At 42.5% G+C, this 18,973-nt stretch overlaps 1 protein-coding gene across 7 annotated transcripts in view; it reads right to left on the bottom strand.

The window, feature by feature from the left end:
- The window catches only part of LOC126260094 (kinectin-like), a 353,744-nt gene that overhangs the window by 182,815 nt on the left and 151,956 nt on the right, over positions 1-18,973 (bottom strand). The window lies entirely within an intron of this gene.

Raw genomic sequence — 18,973 nt, 5'->3', positions numbered from 1 at the left:
CCACCACCAGTATGTTGGTCACCACACTCGTCTTAAAAGCTCCTGTCGCTAATCGCACCCCACAGTGGTGCACAGGGATGAGTAAATGCAATGCTGAACACACTGCCGAACCATGAACCACACTCTCATAGTCTATTCGGGATTGGACAAGGGCTCTGTAGAGCTGCAGCAGCGTACAGCGATCTGCACCCAAATTGGTGTTGCTCAGGCAGCGGAGGGCATTGAGGTGCTGCCAGCACTTCTGCTAAAGCTGACGAAGATGAGGGAGCCAAGTCAATCGAGCATCGAAAACCAGTCCTAGGAACTGATAGGTCTCCTCTACAGTGAGTGCATCGTCATTAATGTAAAGCGTGGGTTCTGGATGAAAGGTACGATGCCGACAGATGGGCATGACACACAACTTAGCGGCTGAAAACTGGAAGCCGTGGGCTAGAGCTGTAGCGGGCCTTTGAATTTTGCCGCGCTACACTCGTTCCCTCAGACATAAATTATACCGTCGCAGCGGTATGAGCGCTCGACGGCAGAGAAAATACTAAAACTGTAAATTTTTTTTTTCAATCCGTTTCTCTATTGTGTCTCGAGAGGGGAAGCTTAATGCAGACGTGATCTGATGAAGACGTAAAAAACTTATTAGCTAGTCTTGATCTGATTTTAATGTGTAGACATATTGTGGAAGTTGTTATGACATTTGGAGGAGGGAAGCAACGTAAAATAAATTGTATTTAATATCAAGACGGTTTTGTATACATTACAAATTCCTGGACAATGAAACTTATTGCAAGATTTCGGAGCAGACTTTTCACGCAGAAATGAAGGAGGAGATTTTTGAAGACCTGGACACTGCACCAAAGAAGACATATTAACATGTTAAAGAATGAACTCTTATCTACGCCATTTCTCCCTGTTAGTCACATTTGTTATTCTCTGTCTTTTTTCAAATAATTTTTGTAGTGGAAATTGGTTTGACTTTTGCTCATAAAAGCCACAAGAACCACCCCAACAATAGCTTTTCCAAATCACGAAGTCCGATAACTTTTCTGTAATACGAAGTCCGATTTGTATTCCTTTCTTTCCCTATTTTCACGGTCATTTACGATTTTAAAACCCACTTTTATTCACGATTTCTTCCCACATTTTTTTTTTCTTTTCTTCTCTTTTTCTCTTTTATTAACCACTACAGAGCCCATGACTGCGCCTTGTGGATGGCTCCCTGGAGGTGCCACTCAGCAACAACAGTGCTGGAACAGCAGTATGAAATGCAAAAGTCGTCTGCATACAGAGGAGGTGAGACCGAGGGCCCGACAGCTGCTGCTAGACCATTAATGACCACTAAAAATAGAGAGACACTCAATACAGAGCCCTGCGGGACTCCATGCTCCTGGATATGGATGAAACTATGGGAGTCCCTAACTTGGTCATGGAAAGTACGGAGCAACAGGAAGTTTTGCGATAAAAATCAGGAGTGGTCCCCGGAGACCCCACTCATAGAATGTGGCAAGGATATGTTGTCGCCAAGTCATGTTGTATGCTTTACGTAAGTCAAAAAAGACGGTAATCAAGTGTTGCTGTCTAGAAAAGGCTGTTTGGATGGCTGACTTGATGGACACAAAATTATAAGTAGTAGAGCGAACCTGGCGGAAGCTGCCCTGACATGGTGCCAGCATGCTACGTGACTCCAGGACCCAACCCAACCACCCACACACCATACGTTCCAGCAGCTTACAAAGAACATTGGTGAGGCTGATGGGCCGATAGTTATCCACATCAAGCAGGTTTTTACCGGGTTTGAGCACCGGAATGATGGTGCTCTCCCGCCATTGTGATGGAAAGTCGCCATCGCACCAGAGGCGGTTGAAGATGACAAGAAGATGTCGCTTGTAGTCAGACGAGAGATGTTTAATCATCTGGCTGTGGATGCAATCAGGCCCAGGAACTGTGTCGAGGCAATGTGCAAGGGCACTGATGAGCTCCCACTCTGTAAATGGGACATTATAGGATTCACTGCAGCGTGTAGTGATTGAGAGGACGTTTCCTTCCAGCCGCCGTTTGAGTGTGCGAAAGGCTGGGGAATAATTCTCCGATGCAGAGGCTCACGCAAAGTGCTCAGCAATCGCGTTTGCATCGGTACATAACTCGGCATTTGTGTTAACACAGGGGACAGCTGTTGGTGCCTGGTACCCAGAAAGACTTTTGATCTTTGCCCACACTTGAGAAGGTAACTTGTAGCACCCAATGGTGGAGACGTATCTCTACCAACACTCCTTCTTCCGCTGTTTGATAAGGTAGCAAACACGGGCACAGAGCTGTTTAAAAGCTATGAGTTGCTTCAGGGAAGGGTGCCGCTTATGTCGCTGTAGAGCTCGCTGACGCTCCTTATTTGCATCAGCGACTTCCGGCAACTACCAAGAGACTGCCTAACACCTTGGGCACCCTAACGAGTGATGGATCGCATTTTCTGTCACAGAAACAATTGTGCTAGTCACCTGCTCAACAATCACATCGATGTTACCGTTTTGGGGAGATTCAGCGGTGACAGCAGAGGTGAAAGTTCCCCAGTCCGCCTCGTTCAAAGCCCATCTGGGCAGGTGCCCATGTACCTGACGCTGGGGCAGTGACAGGAAGATGGGGAAGTGGTCACTACCATACAGGTCATCATGCGCTCTCCAGTGCATAGATGGGAGAAGTCCTGGGCTGCAAATTGATGAATCAATGGCCAAGTAACTACCATGAGCCACACTGAAATGTGTGGCGGCCCTTGTATGTAAGAGGCAGAGGTCAAATTGCGACAGTAAATTTTCGACATCTCTGCCTCGGCCAGTAAGTGTGGTACGACCCCACAATGGGTTATGGGAATTAAAACCTCCCAGAAGTAGGAAAGGTTTAAGGAGTTGATCAATCAGTGCAGCTAATACACTCAGGGGTAAAGCACCATCTGAAGGAAGATATACATTGCAGATAGTTATTTCCTCCGTCATCCTTCATCCTTAGTCTGACAGCCACAGCTGCAAGAGGGGTTTGAAGGGGCACATGTTCACTACAGACCTAGTTTAGGACATAAACAGAAACTCCACCTGACACTCAATTATAGTTGCTACGGTTCCTATAATATCCCTTATAGCCACGGAGGCCAGGGGTCCGCATTGCTGGGAACCAGGTTTCCTGGAGGGCAATGCAGATACCGGGTGTGAAGCGTAACAGTTGCCGTAGCTCAGCCAGCCACTTAAAAAACCGCCGAAATTCTACTGGAGGACGACATCGTGAGACTTGGTAGGCATGGAACATTCTAAGAGGCAGTTTACCCCTCACAGTCAGCTGCTGCCACCGATTTATTGCCTGAGCAGTCTATATCAATTGTGTCTGAGGGTCTGGCGAGATCTAGGTCCTCAGCAGACGCCAAAATCTCAACCCCATTCTCACCCGCAGGGCTTGTAGGTAGCGGTGGTGTGTGTGCCACTGCAATTTGCTTGGTATTAGGGGTTTTCTTTTTGGATTTCTCTTGCTGCTCCTTGGGATTCCCTGGCTGGGAGGACTTCTCTGGTTCAGTCTCCGGGACTGAGGATGAGCGTGATGCCCCATCACCAGCTGCTTTTGAGCTCTTTAGCCACTGGCAGGTGTTGTAGCACCATAGCTCTAATGCTCTACTGATGCAAAGTAGTGTATCTGTCATTCTTTGTCCCATTTGGAGGGAACAAAACTTACTGTATGTAATTGTAATTTCTGTGTGAATAATTTTTTGTAGAAATGTCAATATGTGCAAATGTTCTGTTTTATTTAATGTATTTGGTTACTGTTATGTAAACTGCTGATCCTCACTTAGGGTTCTCAGTTAGTTTGTATGTAAAAGGTAGAGTGGTTCCCCTTGGGAACGGAACTGTGTAGTGCGCGCAAATTGTGGTTGGCCTAGGTACAAAAGGTGGAACAACAGTCAGTCGGAGACGAGCTACGAAACTGTGAACTGCCATGCAAAAGTTGCATAGTGCTGGTTCCGAGAGAGGTGTTTTCTACTACTTTCCAATGCCTCGGATGGATGGATAAATAGCTGGAACTATTCTGGAATTTGTATCTATCATCACCACCAAGAAATGACAGAGTCCAGCAATTCTGCCTGCAATTCCACCTACCAACATGCAGTTGCCACCACATTGCGCAATCATTGCATCGGAATGCTATAATGATGTACAGTGAAGGATCAGCTTAATGGATGTGTTATTGTGCTCAAATATAAGGTAATTTATATCTGAATTTATGTACCTACCTTGATTTTTCTCCTCATCATAACACCTCTCAGGCTCCTCTCCGTTTGAACTAAAGTGATTACCGAGTGTCCCTACTGAAATAACAATAAATCCCAGTGTTTTGCTAATCGATGCCTCTTGAACATAGTAAAAAGAAAGTTAAAGTTAATGTAGCTTTCTGGAAATAATTTTCCCAGTAAAACTGCTTATTAATGTGCTGATGCCAACTTCAAAATTAAAAGTTCTTAAGATTGAGGCTTATAAAGTTTTGCTTGGTGAATGATCACATTACTGCCTGTTGTAAATCGCAGAAGGTGAGTCAGTATCTTACACATATGTTAATTTTGTCTCTCAATGTAGTAAAAGTGGAAAACTGCAGTTGTGAAAAGTTATATACTCAGGTTTGCTAAGTGTGTGTCTCTCTTGTGTATTGGAAGTGCATATTAATAATATAACAGGATCCACAGTGTCTATTGTGTTAATCCTGGGTAACAAGTAATGGGAAGACTACTAATTATGAAAACTATAATTTCTTTATTCAAATGATAGTGAGAAGCAACCTGTTAGTGGATTCCAATTAACTTTCATTTTAAATAGTAAAGTATTTAACCGAGAGAGACTTAACCTATATCCAATTAATGATTCTGCAGTGAATAGTAATAATAACGTTATAAAGACCATTCAGTTTGTATAAGCCCTGAAAGTGATAGTGTTTTTCTGTACCTGTTATAATTTTGCAAATAGTTTGTGCTGCTCTGACTGTTAGTTTCAAACTTACCATAAACATATGTATGTGTCAGAGTTCACTGCACTCGCGTGTGACAAAGTATAGGGTGTATTTATCCATCAAAGTTACTAATAACTACTTTCTTAAATGAGAACGTTAATCTTTCTCTTGCCTAATTAGGCTGGCGACCGTTTTCCATTATCAGTTAAACAGTGCAGATAGGCAAAATTTTGTTTGTTACTGTTCAAACATTTACGTAATTCTGACTTTCATTTCCGATAAGCCACCTCCGTTAGGTACAACACGGTCAACATAACAAAATTCCTCTCAGAGGGTAACACTGCTCTGTTGCTATATACCATAACTACTTTAACAAAATAGTTTTATTTCACAACCTGTTTCCAGTTTTAAGGTTATGGTACAGTAGCGAGCAGACAGGAGTGTTATAGTGTCTTCTTTCCCACTAGCAGAAACCTGGGAAGGGAGTGACCCAAGGGACCCCTTCCTAGAGAGAGAAGCCGAAGAAGACTTCGCTTCTCCGGCTTAGAAGAGGGGATGGACATCCCCGATGGTTGAGGGGGTGTTGCTCCCGAGATAGGTGATGCAAGAGCAATAGGGAGGCAAATGCCCCCCACCATCATGTGGGCAGGTGTAGTCTTCTGGCTTTGAGAGGTGACCTACAAAAAACTGAGGTTTGATCGTCATAAAAGATTCCCCATCCGCTCTCGAACATACAAGGTACCGGGACGAATAAGATCCGCTGCCATCCTTAGCCTGACATTCCTGCCATGGTGTGGCCCGGGAGGGGAACAATTTGGTGTCGTACTTCTGTGCGTTGAATTGAGCTTGTGATGGCTTAGAGACTGCTGGTGTTTCACCACCAGCAAGAGATGATGGATTACGCTTCATCGCGTGTCATCTGCCCTGCTACCACCTACTCTGACCAGGGGCCCTCCTCACGGGCGCCACCCAGCCGCAGCAAAGGCCACCTGGCACGATGGCCATTGCCGGGAGTCCCGATGCCCCAGGGGGATGGACATCTACCCCTTGGCATACGTGGGGAGTTAACAGCGCAGGCATCAGCAGAGCGATCCCTGTGTGGTCATGAGGCTACAACCGACAGTGTACAGGGTGGCCCCAGCACAATGGACTGGCTACAGTGCTGTATATCAGGTGCAAAGAAATCCATGGTCATTGTCGATGCAGAAATCGACACTGCATAGTGCACGGTGGAAAAAGCACCCAGGAAGGTGTCCTCGCCCTAGAGATGGAGAATTGGCACGACTGCAATGCTAGGACAAGAAAATGAGCTAAAGATCTCAAGGCTCCATGGACACGATGCATCTTGTAAGGCGCACGTCCCCAATTGGCTCGCTCTTCGGGAAAATTTTGAAGATTGGAGGCCAAACCCTACAGGTGACCGACACAAAGTCCGAAACATGTGAAACTCCTTTTAGTCACCTCATACGACAGGCAGGAATACCTCGAGCCTATTCTAAACCCTGGACCCGCAGGGGGGGAATGGTTTGCTTGTCGCGGGGTATCAGTAAAAAATGCAAGGCTGCTTAAAATTCTACCTCTCGAGACGTAACTTGTCAAACTCTCATATGTTCTTCGCCATCTCCATCGTCTTTTATGAAAAGACAGAAGTTTTATCCCCTGCATCATCTTTCTGGAGTTGCATCATTACGGAAGCTATACACATCCCTACAGCCGATAATCTCATGAATAGGAATGTGGGATTTTAACTGAGCACAGCATGCAACCTTACATTGGCTGCTATTATATCACGACGAGAAAAATCAAGATTTTTTTATAACAGACCAGTCATAATATTGGTCTTGTACGGATTTTTAGTGAGTAACATCTGGCCACAGTGTTAGTAAACACAGCGTACGCGCACGAGAGCTGACCGCTCTGCAATTTTCGACACAGGGTGTTTAGGTATAGCACTGTCCATCTACAAATCACTGCGCATGTGTAATTTTTGCAACTGTGCATTCTTCGTGCGCTTGTTCTAGAAATGGGGTGTTGACATGTAGATACCGTCAGTTGTACCTAGCCACCAGCAAGGTTGAACAAACCTGTGAAGACTATTTAAAACAGCACGTATATCTTCTGAGGAGAAAGTTACTGCAGTAGGTAAGGGGTAGTTTGGCAGCTTCTGCATACATACTCTCAACCGGCTTAGCGTAAAAGGTGCCAGTGGCCTAACGAATGCCACGATGGTGGATAGTATTGCGACGGTGTAAGAGGGATGGACACGCGGATGCATAAATGAAACATCCACAGTCTAGATTAGAACAAATAGAGGAAGGTGGTTTGATCTGCACCCCAGAAGTACCACTGAGGACATGTAGAACATCAAGGGACAGCACACAGTGGGCTTCCACATAAGACACGTGGGATAGTTTCCTACGAAGCATTAGCCTCAGGAAATTTGTAGTTTCAACAAATGGATGAGCAACAGGCCCAAGATGTAAAGACAGTGGAAGAAACCAATTGCACCACCAGAAATTCATACAAATGGTTGTGGTCAGTGGAAAAGCGAAAGCCATTGTCGATGCTCCACGAGTAAAGACGATCAAGACATCGCTGAATATGCTGCTCAATGAGGCAAATCCATGGAGATCTGCTATAGATGGCAAAATCGTCAACTAGAAGGGACCAGGAGATGCCCAGCGGGAGACAGGCCATTATAGGGTTAATGGCGACAGCAAAGAGGATGGCGCTAAGGACGGAACCTTGAGGCACATTGTTTTACTGTATAAAGATGTGTGATAAGGCAGAACTCATGTGTACCTTGAAAACTCGGCCTTTTAAAAATTCTTGAAGGAAATGGGGCATGTGGCCACAGAAGGCCCACGTGTAGACAGTACAGAGGACATCAGTCCTCCAGCAGGTGGCGTAGGCTCTCTCCAAATCTAAAGACACGACCACAGTCTGGTATTTCCACAGAAAACCATTTATGACATGTGTGGACAAAGTGTTGACATGGTCAACTGCAGAATGGTGTGCTCAAAATCCACACTGTGCAATGGTTAGTAAATTGTGAGACTCGAGCCACCATACCAGCTGGGCATGAATCATACGTTCCATCACCTTGCAAACACATCTGGTGAGAGAAGTGGGGTGGTAGCTAGACAGAAGGCATCACTCCCTACTAGGCTTAGGTACGAGTATGACAGTGGCTTCATGCCAGCATCTGGGAAATGTGCCCTATGCCCAGATGCGGTTGTACGTATGAAGGAGAAAGTGCCTGTCCATAAGAGAAAAGTGCTGCAACATCCGAATGTGAACATCATTTGTCCCTGGGGCGGAGGATCAGGATGAAGTGAGAGCACGATCTAGCTCCCTTACGATTCTGAGAAGAGAAGGGTATCACTCGAGCCTAGATCCCAGAGAGCCTTCGGAGGTTGGCCCACATGATGAAAGAGGAAGTGGAATGGTTAAAAGAACTAGTAAATGAAATCTAGCTAGCTTTTTTTGCTATCCCGAAGAATGTGACGACACTGTACACACAACTACTTATAATGAATGCAGTTTGCCAATGTAGGATGACAGTTAAAAACAAGGAGAGGATGTCGCCCCGGGCGACTTGCTTCGTGGCATGTCTCAGTCCACCGAGGGACCGGGATACGGCATGGTAAAGAGGAAGTGCAAGGAATGGAATGTTCTGTGGCAGTAAGAGTAATGCCTGTAAGATATTCTACCTGCTTATCACAACTGGGGAAATGTTTGCCAAAGGTCGCCAGGAAGGAGTAAAGTCTCCAGTCTGCCTTAGAAAGCTGCCAGTTGGCTGTGCACATAGGTGGGGTAGGAGACACCAAATAGGTAACGCACAGGAAATAGTAGCTCGAATATGTGCCAGAGAGAACGGGCCACTCAAGATGACGGGCAAGCCGGGCAGTGCAGAAGGATAGGTCCAAATGGGAATAGATGTGCGTGGAATCTGAAAGGAACATGGGTGCTCCTGTGTTAAGGCAGATAAGGTTAAGCTGATTCAGATGGTCAGCCGAGATGGCACCTCTCGACAGGTTCTGGGAGATCCTTGAAGGGGACGGTGCACATTAAAGTCGTCTAGCAGCAGAGAGGGGTGAGGTAGCCGCACAATAAGCTGGAGGAAGTCTGCCCTGATGACATCCAATGAAGGAGGGATGTAAATGGTACAAAGGGAAAAGTCAAGTGAGGAAGGAAAATATGGACCACAACAGCTTGAAGCTGGTAGTCGGGGAGATGGGTTGACAATGATCATCATCCCTGGATGAGCAGCATGACTCCCCCATGAGGTAAAATGTCATCCTTGGGGTGTGCAGTGGTGATGGGGGGGGGGGGGGGGGCAAGGGGGGAGGGTGAGGGAAGGTCAAAGCGGACCATGAAGAAATGCAAGAGCTCAAAGCAATCACGAGAACGTAATTTTGTTTTCCTAGAGGCAGAGTACAAGCAGATGCTGCGATTCTAAGAACAGTACTGTAGGTGTCAGATGGTGGAACTAGCCAACAACTTGCAAGCTACAGGGTAAGGCACTTTTTCCTTCACTGATCTCTTGGACGGCCCACTTATCGAGATAAATGGGACAGCCTCGGGAGGAGGCAGCACGGTCGCCATTGCAGTCGATACAGCGGGAAGAAGAAGGTGGACAACTGCCCTTGTGAGCATTTGGCTGGGTGTCGAAAGGTATTTTGAGTGCGGTTGTAATGATGACACTGGTAGCAGCGCATCGAGTTTGGAAAGTACAGTCATAGAGCGATACATTCGTAGCCTGCTTTGATCTTGGGCAGAAGCACCACTCTATCAAAAGTGAGAAAAAGAGTGTGCGTGGGCACTAAGGATGCATCTACTTTTTTATTCACCTGATGGATTGCAATGACATACTGATCAGAGATGTACATTTCGACTTCTGCCTCAATCAGACCGTTGAATAGCCTAGTGTGAATAGCAACACGGGAAGAATTCAGCACACGACGGGCCTCGACACGAACAGGATAGCCGTGGAGGAGGGAAGGTGCAAGCACTTGTTGTGCTGGAGAATCAGAAATAGTCTCCAAAAGCAAAGTGCCATTTCATAAAAGAGAGCAGGATTTCACAGGACCAGCAACTGAATCAGCACCTTTCTGAATAATGAATGAATTTACCAAAGCACAGGACTTACTGTCTTCAGCAAGTGAAACCACGAGGAACCGTGGTGCAGCTGGGAGGTTTTTTTTTTTTATTTTTTTTTTTTGAATCGTTAGCCTCATTTTGTTTACATTTTGTAGAGGTTGATTGTGAAGATGATTGGCTCATTGCAAAAAATCACCCATGATTGCCAGCGTCTCCAATGGCGCGGTCCTTCCAACTGGGGGCCCCCTTCATAAGGAGGCGAGCCCACCTTAGGTGACTGTTCCCACCTCAGGTCACAGTTCCCAAACATATGACAGAGGGACCAATTGGCAATTTAGGAAGGTAGCAGCTCAGGCAATCACTCCTCCCCACACCTGACTTTTACCAGGGGGTACCTGCAAACGTTAACCTGTCAATCTGGGGCTGGGAATTAGTCAACATGGGGCTGGGAATTACACATTACCCAGTCACCTGTTACACGTCAGATGTGTGGGATGGCGTTCAGGAGTGCTCAGGGAGGAAGAAGAAAAGGAGGAACCCCAAACACTGAAGTAGAGGAAGGATAGGACGAGAGGAACGAAAAAAAGAAAGAAGGAACAGAAGACAGTGGAGAGACTGTTCTGACATCAGCAATTGAATATGCAGAACACCCCAGATATGTTCCCCAAGGGTGGGGAAAAAGAATAGCAAGAGGATAGCACAAAAGGGAAAAGATGCTGCAAAAGCTGCAAGAAAAAGAATAGCAAGAGGATAGCACAAAAGGGAAAAGATGCTGCAAGAGCTGGGACCCTGAGGTAGCCAAGCATAAACCCACCAAAGAGCGGCTAGCCTCCAGGGGGCCCTATTGGCTGTACCAGTACTTCACCTCCTGTAATTAAGTACTGGCTGGCAATTCTGCCAGAATTCTATAGTTTTCTTGAGGGAGTTTTCCTTTTCATACAACACTGTACTTAACATTGTAATCCTTGACGTAGAAAACACTTTCTGTCCACAGGCTCTGAAGAGTCCATAGGTACCGACTGACTGCAGGGTCATCCTTGCCAATGGCATCACTGGATATGGTATAGACAAGTGACGGAAGTCAGCATGCTGTTGTCAGTTTTCATGACCTGGAGCCACTACTACTAAATTGAGTAGCACCTCAACTGGACTTACAACACTTGAGTGCACCCTGTTCCTGTCTTTGCACTGAGGAAAAAAATCACTGGCAGCACTTAACAAAATAATGCTCTCACTGAAGGTGTGATACCACTACATTCAGTGTTAATTGTACCACGAAGAACTGCGTATTAGTATCAGCAGTCTGATCAAAAATGTTGCATACCACAGTACAGGGTATTTCAAAAAGAATATACGCATTACAAAGTATTATTTTGTCAAAACTATCAATCGCTGCATCTCGGATCGACTATTGGGGAAACGAATACATAGTCTAGTTTATACTAATAACCGGTAGATGTCAGCTGTCTTCTGTTTTGCTCGCTAACCACCATATGTTTAAAATGGTTACTCCGCAGCAGAAATCTTTTCGTGTTCTCAAGTTTGCGAAGTGCAATTCGGTGATTACAGTGCAAAGACAGTTCAAGTTGAGGTACCAAACTGATCCTCAGAGTTGGTGAACATTCGCAGATGGTATTGACAGTTTATATATACAGAATGTAAAGGAAAGAGTCCTGGCCGCCATCGTGTTCCTGAAGAAAATGTTGCATGAATTCAAACTGCTGCCCATCATAGTCCTTCAAAATCAACTCCTCATGCAAGTCGGGACTTACAACTGCCTACAACAACAATTTGGCGTGTTTTGAGACATCGGTCAGTTATGAAGCTGTACAAGTCACAGCTGCTACAAGCTTTGCGTCCTGATGCCAAACGCAAACATGCAGCATTTTGTAACGAGATTCTTGATGCTGCTGACAATAATAACACTTTCACACAATGCATCATGTTCAGCGATGTAGTACCTTTCTACGTTAGTAGTTAGGTAAACAATCACAGTGTTCGAATTTGGGGCCTACAGAACCGACATGCAGCCATTGAACATACACGAGATTCGCCCAAAGTCAGTGTGTTTTGTGCGATATCCTGATCATCTGTTTACGGCCCATTCTTCTTTGATGTAAATATGATTAACAGTCAGCAGTATCTCGCTATGTTACAAAAGTGGTTGTTTCTGAGGCTGTATGAAGATAACCTCATTTTTCGCTAAAATGGGGCATCCCCTCACTGGAGTCGCCAAATGCGTGAATATCTGAATGAAACTCTACCAAACCGTTGCATTTGACGTCAAGGAGCGGGCGTCTTAGTGTGTCTCACCTGGGGCTCCACAGCCACAGGATTTGACACCCTTTGATTTTTTCCTGTGGGGTTTTGTTAAAGACAACATTTACGTACCACCACTGCCACAGAACCTGCAAAAGTTGAACAACCGGTTCTGTACTGCCATAACATCAGTGGCAAAGGTCATGATTGCCTAAGTATGGGAGGAATTTGAGTATCGATGCAATATTGTTCATGTCACTGAAGGAGGATATACTGAACATCTGTAATGTTAACTTGTGAGGTTAGAAAATATTTGTGTAAAGTTTCATATTCATATGTCTTAAAGTTTAATAAATATATGCATTTGAAATATGAATATTCTTTTTGAAACACCCCCTATTTAGTATTTAGGCACCCTGCCTGAGACGAGACCTAGGATTTTTGTGAACCATAAATTTTTTATCAACAATATAGTTCTTGTTCTCTACATCGGAATATTGTAAGCACCTTGATAATGAATATCACACAATTGTTCTGAATTTTGTCAGATTCTTGCCCTCTCCACCAAATCTGTACTACATTTTCTCCCTTAATTATAGATTTCTGTAGTTGTATATATACATTTGGATTTAGCTGTATTGCATTGATGTACTGGTGGATATTGTGTGGTATGACTCCTGTAGTTGATAGTATAATTGGTATAATGTCAACTTTATCCTGATGCCACATGTCCTTGACTTCCTCAGCCAGTTGGATGTATTTATCAATTTTTTCCTGTTTTCTTCTGTATATTTGTTGTATTGGGTATGGATATTTCGATTCGTTGTGTTAATTTCTTCTTTTTATTGGTGAGTATGATGTCAGGTTTGTTATATGGTCTTGTTTTATCTGTTATAATGGTTCTGTTCCAGTATAATTTGTATTCATCATTCTCCAGTACATTTTGTGGTGCATACTTGTATGTGGGAACGTGTTGTTTTGTAAGTTTATGTTGTAAGGCAAGCTGCTGATGTATTATTTTTGCTACATTCTCATGTCTTCTGAGATATTCTGTATTTGCTAGTATTGTACATCCGCTTGTGATGTGATCTACTGTTTCTATTTGTTGTTTACAAAGTCTGCATTTATCTGTTGTGGTATTGGGATCTTTAATAATATGCTTGCTGTAATACCTGGTGTTTATTGTTTGATCCTGTATTGCAATCATGAGTCCGTCTCACTGTATATATTGCCTTTTCTTAGCCATGTGTTGGATGCGTCTTGATCGATGTGTGGCTGTGTTAGACGACACGGGTGCTTGCCATGTAGTGTTTTCTTTTTCCAATTTACTTTCTTCATATCTGTTGATGTTATGTGATCTAAAGGGTTGTAGAAGTGGTTATGAAATTGCAGTGGTGTAGCCGATGTATTTATACGAGTGACTGCTTTGTGTATTTTGCTAGTTTCTGCTCGTTCTAGAAAGAATTTTCTTAAATTGTCTACCTGTCCATAATGTAGGTTTTTTATGTTGATAAATCCCCTTCCTCCTTCCTTTCTGCTTAATGTGAATCTTCCTGTAGCTGAATGCATATGATGTATTCCATATTTGTGGCATTGTGATGGTGTAAGTGTATTGAGTGCTTCTAGGTCTGTGTTACTCCATTTCACTACTCCAAATGAGTAGGTCAATATTGGTATAGCATAAGTATTTATAGCTTTTGTCTTGTTTCTTGCTGTCAATTCTGTTTTCAGTATTTTTGTTAGTTTTTGTCTATATTTTTCTTTTAGTTCTTCTTTAATATTTGTATTATCTATTCCTATTTTTTGTCTGTATTCTAAATATTTATAGGCATCTGTTTTTTCCATCGCTTCTATGCAGTCGCTGTGGTTATCCAATATGTAATCTACTTGTTTAGTGTGTTTTCCCTTGACTATGCTATTTTCTTACATTTGTCTGTTCCAAAAGCCATATTTATATCATTGCTGAATACTTCTGTTATCTTTAGTAATTGGTTGAGTTGTTGATTTGTTGCTGCCAGTAGTTTTAGATCATCCGTGTATAGCAAATGTGTGATTTTGTGTTGGTATGTTCCACTAATATTGTATTCATAATTTGTAATATTTAGCATGTTGGATACTGTGTTCAGAACAAGGCAGAACCAGAAAGGACTTAATGGGTCTCCTTGGTGTATTCCACGCTTAATCTGTATTGGCTGCGATGTGATATTATTTGAATTTGTTTGGATATTAAGTGTGGTTTTCCAATTTTTCATTACTATGTTTAGGAACTGTATCAATTTAGGGTCTACTTTGTATATTTCCAATATTTGTAGTAACCATGAGTGGGGTTCACTATCAAAAGCATTTTGGTAATCAATGTATGCATAGTGTAGCGACCTTTGTTTAGTTTTAGCTTGATATGTCACCTCTGCATCTATTATCAGTTTCTCTTTACATCCTCGTGCTCCTTTGCAACAGGCTTTTGGTTCTTCATTTATGATTTTGTTCTGAGTTGTATGTGTCATTAATTTCTGTGTAATGACTGAAGTTAATATTTTGTATATTGTTGGTAGGCATGTTATGGGGTGATATTTAGCTGGGTTTGCTGTGTCTGCTTGATCTTTAGGTTTCAGATAAGTTATTCCATGTGTAAGTCTATCAGGGAATGTGTATGGGTCTGCAATGTAACTGTTAAATAATTTAGTTAGTTGTGAATGTGTTGAGGTGAACTTCTTTAGCCAGAAATTTGCTATTTTATCTTTTCCAGGGGCTTTCCAATTGTGAGTGGAATTAATAGCTTGGGTGACTTCATGTTGCAAACTTATCACTTCAGGCATTTGTGGTATCATCTTGTATGTGTCTGTATCTGCTTGTATCCACCGTGCATGCCTGTTATGTTGTACAGGGTTTGACCATATGTTGCTCCAGAAGTGTTCCATGTCTGTTATGTTTGGTGGATTGTCTATTTTAATGTGTGTGTTATCTATTGTCTTGTAAAATTTCTTTTGGTTTGTGTTGAATGTTTGGTTTTGTTTCCTTCTATTTTCACTTTTTTGTATCTCCTAAGTCATTTGGCCAATGCTTGTAATTTCTGCTTCTTTTCATCTATTGCTCTATCGCTTCTTGTTGTGATATTTTACCTAACCTGTTTCGTTTTTTTTTTCTGACATTTCATTTCTTATAAATTGTGTTAGCTGTCCGATGTCTTTTCTCAGTTTCTCTATTCTGATCTGTAGCCTATGTTGCCATGCTGGTTTTGTGGGTTTCTTCTGTGTGTTGGTTTGTTCTGATCTCTGCCTAGTGTGTATATTTAGTGTAGTGAGTGCTTCTATATAAACCAGTAGTTGTAACTCTTCCATAGTTGTATTTTCATTTATTTTATTGTGTACGATTGTGTTGATAGTTATTGTTGTTTCGACTTGTGGGTTATTTGGTGGTCTATGCAAGAATGGTCTTATGTCTGTATTCTATATATTTCAGCTGAAATTTTTTTCTATATCTGACATGTGTGTCACTTCGTGTTCTATTTGTGCTTGTTCTGCTGGCTGTCTTAAGATTTCATTTTCCTCTGATCGTTTAATTGATGCATGTTATTCTTTGTTTGTTTGCTCTGGGATGTTTGAGTCCATTACTGTATTTTCTTCTTCTTCTTCTGATTGCACATTATTTTGTTCCAATATTTGTTGTACTTGTTGTTTGATGTTTTCTAATTCTGACTGGGGTATCCTGTTATTTTTTATTATTTCACGGACTTGATTGGCTAGTCGTCGTTCTGTTAAAAATTTTAATTCTGGGTATCTGGTAATAAATGTTGTGTATACTTGTGATCTGTATCCAGTTGTGTTGGTTCCCAAGTTTGTTGCTTGGTAATAACAGAACATGATGTGTCTGTTAACTTCATCTGACCATCTCATCCTCTGTCTTTGTTTTCCTTCTAGAGTGGTTGCAGAAAGCATATCCTGCAAAACACCTCTATTTGGATTTAAATCATTTTCCGTGTGGCTAGCAGTGTCGTTACCACTGTGGACGGGCATAGGGTTCAAGCGTCATCCACGACCATGACAGGGCTTGTCCGAGGCTTCATTAGTTCTGTCCTGAACCAACTAATCACATTAAAAGGGGGGTTAGCCCTATTAGTGGTTTGTTCTTTTCGTTGCCTTTTACGACTGGCAGAACATACTGAAGGCCTATTCTTTTCCCGGGCCTCCACGGGGTTTATTATTATTATTATTTCTTTACTTTCTCAGACATTAAGTCTGGTTAAGAATGGAAAGTGACGCAGACCTTGATCAAGCGTCACTTCCTATTAACTGTACGGTATGTGTTATATTGCATTTAGGAACATTCGGGTAATTGAACATGTATCAATAATTACGGATTTCTGTAGTTGTATATATGTGTTTGGATGTAGCTGTATTGCATTGATGTACTGGTGGATATTGTGTGGTATGACTCCTGTAGTTGATAGTATAATTGGTATGATGTCAACTTTATCCTGATGCCATATGTCTTTGACTTCCTCAGCCAGTTGGATGTATTTTTCAGTTTTTTCTCCTGTTTTCTATTGTATATTTGTTGTATTGGGTATGGATATTTCGATTAGTTGTGTTAATTTCTTCTTTTTATTGGTGAGTATGATGTCAGGTTTGTTATGTGGCGTTGTTTTATCTGTTATAATGGTTCTGTTCCAGTATAATTTGTATTCATCATTCTCCAGTACATTTTGTGGTGCATACTTGTATGTAGGAACTTGTTGTTTTAAAAGTTTATGTTGTAAGGCAAGCTGTTGATGAATTATTTTTGCGACATTGTCATGTCTTCTGGGGTATTCTGTATTTGCTAGTATTGTACATCCGCTTGTGATGTGATCTACTGTTTCTATTTGTTGTTTACAAAGTCTGCATTTATCTGTTGTGGTATTGGGATCTTTAATAATATGCTTGCTGTAATACCTGGTGTTTATTGTTTGATCCTGTATTGCAATCATGAATCCTTCTGTCTCACTGTATATATTGCCTTTTCTTAGCCATGTGTTGGATGCGTCTTGATCGATGTGTGGCTGTGTTAGATGATACGGGTGCTTGCCATGAAGTGTTTTCTTTTTCCAATTTACTTTCTTCGTATCTGTTGATGTTATGTGATCTAAAGGGTTGTAGAAGTGGTTATGAAATTGCAGTGGTGTAGCCGATGTATTTATATGAGTGATTGCTTTGTGTATTTTGCTAGTTTCTGCTCGTTCTAGAAAGAATTTTCTTAAATTGTCTACCTGTCCATAATGTAGGTTTTTTATGTTGATAAATCCCCTTCCTCCTTCCTTTCTGCTTAATGTGAATCTTTCTGTTGCTGAATGTATGTGATGTATTCTATATTTGTGGCATTGTGATCGTGTAAGTGTATTGAGTACTTCTAGGTCTGTGTTACTCCATTTCACTACTCCAAATGAGTAGGTCAATATTGGTATGGCGTAAGTATTTATAGCTGTGGTCTTGTTTCTTGCCGTCAATTCTGTTTCCAGTATTTTTGTTAGTCTTTGTCTATATTTTTCTTTTAGTTCTTCATTAATATTTGTATTATCTATTCCTATTTTTTGTCTGTATCCTAGATATTTACAGGCATCCGTTTTTCCATCGCTTCTATGCAGTCGCTGTGGTTATCCAATATGTAATCTTCTTGTTTAGTGTGTTTTCCCTTGACTATGCTATTTTTCTTACATTTGTCTGTTCCAAAAGCCATATTTATATCATTGCTGAATACTTCTGTTATCTTTAGTAATTGGTTGAGTTGTTGATTTGTTGCTGCCAGTAGTTTCAGATCATCCATGTATAGCAAATGTGTGATTTTGTGTGGGTATGTTCCAGTAATATTGTATCCATAATTTAAAAACAAAGATGATGAGACTTACCAAACGAAAGTGCTAGCACGTCGATAGACACACAAACAAACACAAACATACACACAAAATTCAAGCTTTCGCAACAAACTGTTGCCTCATCAGGAAAGAGGGAAGGAGAGGGAAAGACGAAAGGATGTGGGTTTTAAGGGAGAGGGTAAGGAGTCATTCCAATCCCGGGAGCGGAAAGACTTACCTTAGGGGGAAAAAAGGATGGGTATACACTCGCGCGCACACACACACATATATCCATCCACACATATACAGACACAAGCAGACATATTTAAAGACAAAGAGTTTGGGCAGAGATGTCAGTCGAGGCTGAAGTGCAGAGGCAAAGATGTTGTTGAATGACAGGTGAGGTATGAGTGGCAGCAACTTGAAATTAGCGGAGATTGAGGCCTGGTGGATAACGGGAAGAGAGGATATATTGAAGAGCAAGTTCCCATCTCCGGAGTTCGGATAGGTTGGTGTTAGTGGGAAGTATCCAGATAACCCGGACGGTGTAACACTGCGCCAAGATGTGCTGCCCGTGCACCAAGGCATGTTTAGCCACAGGGTGATCCTCATTACCAACAAACACTGTCTGCCTGTGTCCATTCATGCGAATGGACAGTTTGTTGCTGGTCATTCCCACATAGAATGCATCACAGTGTAGGCAGGTCAGTTGGTAGATCACGTGGGTGCTTTCACACGTGGCTCTGCCTTTGATCGTGTACACCTTCCGGGTTACAGGACTGGAGTAGGTGGTGGTGGGAGGGTGCAAGGGACAGGTTTTAC

This window comes from Schistocerca nitens, chromosome 5 (genome assembly GCF_023898315.1).
Source record: "Schistocerca nitens isolate TAMUIC-IGC-003100 chromosome 5, iqSchNite1.1, whole genome shotgun sequence".
In the NCBI taxonomy this organism is placed as follows: Eukaryota; Metazoa; Arthropoda; class Insecta; order Orthoptera; family Acrididae; genus Schistocerca; species Schistocerca nitens.
Note: the sequence above shows the minus strand (reverse complement) of the source record. Positions and strands in the feature narration are given on the sequence as shown.